This window comes from Pseudorasbora parva, chromosome 9, assembly GCF_024679245.1.
Source record: "Pseudorasbora parva isolate DD20220531a chromosome 9, ASM2467924v1, whole genome shotgun sequence".
In the NCBI taxonomy this organism is placed as follows: domain Eukaryota; kingdom Metazoa; phylum Chordata; class Actinopteri; order Cypriniformes; family Gobionidae; genus Pseudorasbora; species Pseudorasbora parva.
In genome coordinates this window covers 10,704,196-10,709,013 of record NC_090180.1, presented here as the reverse complement: position 1 = coordinate 10,709,013, position 4,818 = coordinate 10,704,196, and the positions used below count along the sequence as shown (strand labels likewise).

The following is a 4,818-nucleotide window of genomic DNA, read 5'->3' as shown; positions in this document are numbered from 1 at the left end:
CAAATATGTTGAACCTGTTATGTGGGACCCCCTTCCTAAAATCCATCTATACCGTATATTTGTATATAAGGAAAAAACATTTAAACTGTTAGATACATATAAGTGTGACATTATAAATACAACATATTGTTTCCCAACTTAAATTGGCTAATGTTGGATGTATAAACCTGAAAAAGAACATTTTTAAATTAAAAATGATTTGTATAAGCAACTTTCACAATAATTGCAACTTTCACAAATTTCTGTGGACCCCTTAGAACCTTCTGGAGGACCCCTGGTGGTCCCCAGACCCCAGTTTGACAACCCCTGCCTTATGATATCTTGTCATTAGGGCAGCTGTCAAAAATAGGTACAGTGCTGTCATTGGGGCGGTACCTTAAGGTACAAAAGTGAAAACGTAGATCTTTGTACCTTACTCACCCCTAAATGGTACATATTACCTTAGAAGGTACATATCATTACTTTAAGAGTGCAAATTAGTACCTTAAAGGTATATAGTAGTACTTTAAAGGTACATATTAGTACTTTTTCGGTTTTGTACCTTAGGGTTTTGTACCTTACAAAAACAAATTTAGAGATGAAGGTGTTATGTTTTCTGTTGTTTTGCTATGATCACTTAATGCCAAACTATCCAAAATCTAAACCACTTGTAGACCACGGACACACAGCAAATTACTGAGGGATAAAAACCTGGTGTTGGGCATCTAGTGATAAAATCTGGTGTTAATTTACAAATATTATATGCTTTATCACTTGTTTAGTGATAAAGCAAAGTGTTTCCTTTGGGTGATAAAGCACAGTGTTTCCTTTGGGTGTTAACAATCAACATCTGCGCATGTGCAGAGCATTTTAAATTTCCCAGCTCATCCTTCGGTCTCTCCATCTTTATGGATTTCCCTGCACACACAACGGTTACAAGGACAAGGTATAGTATAGTATTATTATCTTATCAACTTGTGATTTATTAATGAGCTTGTATAACGTAGCCGATGTGGTTGACTTAACTCTGTTAGCGTTTTTTTATTTTTATTTTTTTACCTCAGTTTAAATTTAGCGCGCTTTTGATCCGCCATTCAGTTTAACATAACTGAATAACCCCCACTAACACTCTAAATTCGTTAATGGAGGACGAGATTTACGTAAGTGACTTAATTTCGTTGTACTAATTTTGTAATAATGTAGCAGCATTAACATTATGTGTCATTTTTTAACTCTCTGGACTTGGATAGTTATTTCTTCTCATTTGGCATAACGTTAAATCTTTAGGGCTTCCAACCTTTATAAGACCGTTTATATCTTTCACCCCGTAACTACGAGTTAATTCTGGTGTTTTGAAATGTCATTCAAATGAGAAAGCAGACGTTAATCGAATGAATTAATTGCTCTTAATTTTTTTTTCTTTTCTGACGCCGGGGCTCGATCCCTGGCCGAGCACCCACGGATAGCACGGTCCATCATTGTCGGCGCTGCGCATACTGATCGGCCTGCAACATTTTGCGAGTGAAATGCTCTGTGTTCTAGCAATCTTCTCGTGGTACTTTGATAACATACGCCGACCATTCTGTACAGCGCTCTGTCGAAAACATCGTAGGACACGCTTTTCTTCATGAACTGCTTCAGTCAATATATAGAAACTCAAGATCGAGTACGAGTGTGCAATGTCGTGGAATGTATACGCCAAAACTCATTTTGGCGTGCATATGATACGCTGTTTGCACGACATTGCACACTCATACTATTTGACATTTTTCGTCTTATTTTGTATTAGTTGAGCAGACATGCATTAGTGCCCTTCCATGCGCGATTTTTTCTGTACAACTTAGTTCTAGCCTTTTCTAGTTGTAGCATTGTAAATCTGTAACAGTAGTGCTTATGTTTTGAATATAACGTTTTCTTGCTATGTATTGGTCAAGCGGCAACCTCCCGCGATTTCTCTTGAAGCCAATACGGAAGTAATATAAACTGCAATTCCTCAACTGGCCACTAGGGACAGGCTCCAGAAGGGAGCAGAATCTCATTGAGCCCCATGTTAAAATTCTCAACTTTAAAGCAGAAAAAAACATGTTTACAGCCTGGTACAAATTGTGGTTTTGGTTTATAAGGCTAATGTTGATCTTCATGACAACTCTGAGGGGGGTGAATTTTTTTATAACTCATTCGTTTACGTTATATAAAGCCTTAAGGTTCTGCATAATTAAGGGCGTGGTTACAAGTGGATAGCCATTTATCCGCCGTCTATAGTTATTGCGTCACCTCAGCTCCGCGCACATCCCGCCTTTTTGCCCATTTTCTGTTATCCGGGAGTGACACGCGATGACTCGCTCACAAGATGGCAACGCCCAGCTCGCCCATACTTTCAGCTTCAGAACGGCTTATCAGAATCCTATGGGTGACGTCACGGACGCTACGTCCATATTTTTTTACAGTCTATGGTATTGGTATAAAAATAACCTGAAGTAAAACACAAAGTGACCTGATTATTTTGAGTCTTTTAGTTTGCTTTCTGCTTTGGAGGATTTTTGTTTCATGGAATATTGTTTATTATTGCAGAAGGAAACCACTTAAGGCCACAATCTATGTATGCCCTTGGCATTTTTACTCTACAAACCTAAACGATCCTGAAAGGAAGACAGGCTATGTAAGTATCTCTGCTTGTTGATTGAAGATGTTTGAAACTTTATATCTTAGATTTTTTTTAATGTGTTTGTTTTAACCAAATTTGTCTCTTTAACAGGAACGATACTATGTGTTTGGATCATTTTGAGGAGCGCTATCAACGCCAAGATCGTGGGATCGATGAATTGGGAAAGCAAGAACTGACAAAATGTAAAAATGCGTACATTGAATGCAATGTAAGTCGCTTTGGATAAAATCATCTGACAAATGTAAATGTATTAATTTATAAAGGAATAGTATTTTTTATCAGAATGAATTACAAACCAGACAGTTTTTTAACATTAAGGTTGATTTAATATATACAATGTTGAATTTTTGTATTTTCAATTAAAACATTACTTGAGGAATGTTTCTTTGTTTAATCTTGTTTGAAACGCAGTAGAGATTTATCATGGTAAGATATTATAGCATTGGAGTATAACAAGAAATTGTTTTATTCAATTGTATGTGTGACAACAATGGCTTTACTGTAGCGATTCCCGGCGAAAGCAAGAACTGACAAAAATGTTTTTTTTTTTAATTAAAAATGGTATTGAATGCAGTGTAAGTCGCATTGGATAAAAGTGTCTGCCAAATACATAAATGTAATGGAATTGATATATTACAATTTCAATAAATATTCAAATAAATTTGTAGTCACTTGATTTTTTTGGGGAAAAAATAAAATAATATATATAAATTGTTTTAAATTTCATTCACAGTGCCATTTTAGTATTTAAGTATTTACATTAAATAAACATTAAATACACTGGGTGTGTGAGATTAATCACCATAAAGTGTTAAATGTACACTTATGAGTAATACATTTCTCAACACCTTGAGTGACTAAAAAGAAACACTAACACAGTGTTTGTATAACGAACACTTTCATCAGTGTTGTTTTAACACTAGCAAAGATGGACCTGTATGTTCACCCGGAAAGTGATAATTTTAACACCCGTGGTGATAAATCTCCCAACATGTTTTTTGCTGTGCAGTATTCACTGTATTGTATTATTTCTGAAAGTAACTTTGGGCAGTCTGGCCAAATGGTTATAGAGTCAGACTTGTAGGTTACGGGTTCAATTCTCCATACTAAGTAAGGAACAAGACACCTGCATGGGCAAGAACCTGACATAGCCATGTGCACTTACTAGACGTCTCATTCTACCATCTAATGCTGAGAAGGACTAAGAAGCCTCAGAAGGACCGGATAAGGAAGGTCGTAGATTTAGGATTCAACCTTCTAATTGAGAAGCCCCTGCTGACTGAAGAAGACCTGTGACTTTATCATTTTCACTGTTCTGACATTTTGATTAAACATTACAAGGTCAAAAAATAAATAAAATAAAAAACGAATCATGCACAGATTAATTATTCACAATAAGATCTACAGGTATTTAGAAAATGTTTTTTTTTTCTTTTATGCCAAGTAATAGGAACTATTGCCTTTGATTTAACTGCACATCTGACAATTTTAAGTTTAATAACTCTAAACTCAAAATTTTAGGAAGTCTGTTACCTTTTATTTCAGACTCTGTACTGAACCTTGGTGTCCTTCTTGACAGTCAGCTAACTCCTCTGTTGCTGCCTCTAGCTTCTACAAGCTCCATCCCCTTTCTAAAATTAAACATTTTCTTCCTGGAAAGTCCCTTGAGATAGCAATACACACTTTAATTACATGTCGATTGGATGTCTATTGCAATTCTTTGTACTGTGGCATCTCAAAGTCACCCAGCTACAATTGGTTCAAAGTGCTGTAGCCATATCTCTTCATTGGCTTCCGGTTCATATCAGGTTTGATAAAACATTTTTTTATCCTATTTGTGTACAAATGTCTACACAACCTTGCACCATGTTACCAATCTGAACTGCTGCATCCTGATAGCCCTTCCAGAGTCTTACAATCAGTAATTAAAACTTACTCATGGTTCCTGAACAAGGCTGAATAGTGGAGATAGAGCCTTTTCGGTGGTGGCTAGGTTGTGGAACAGCCTGCCACCACAAGGGCTGCTCCCTGCCTATCACTTTTGAAATCTCTTTAAAAAAAAAAATTGTTTTCTTTAGCTTTTAAATGATGTTGGTGTTCTTATTCATTATGTGTTACTTAGTTTGTTGTCTGTCTTGCACATTGCTTTATAAAAAAGAAAATAACTACATTAG

At 36.0% G+C, this 4,818-nt stretch overlaps 1 long non-coding RNA gene across 1 annotated transcript; it reads left to right on the top strand.

Annotated features, from left to right (window-relative positions):
• The first annotated feature begins 786 nt into the window (after positions 1-786).
• On the top strand, positions 787-3,170 carry LOC137089498 (uncharacterized). The gene is made up of 3 exons (XR_010907692.1): positions 787-925; positions 2,551-2,638; positions 2,735-3,170. It is a non-coding gene; the product is annotated as an uncharacterized lncRNA (long non-coding RNA).
• The last annotated feature ends 1,648 nt before the right edge of the window (positions 3,171-4,818 follow it).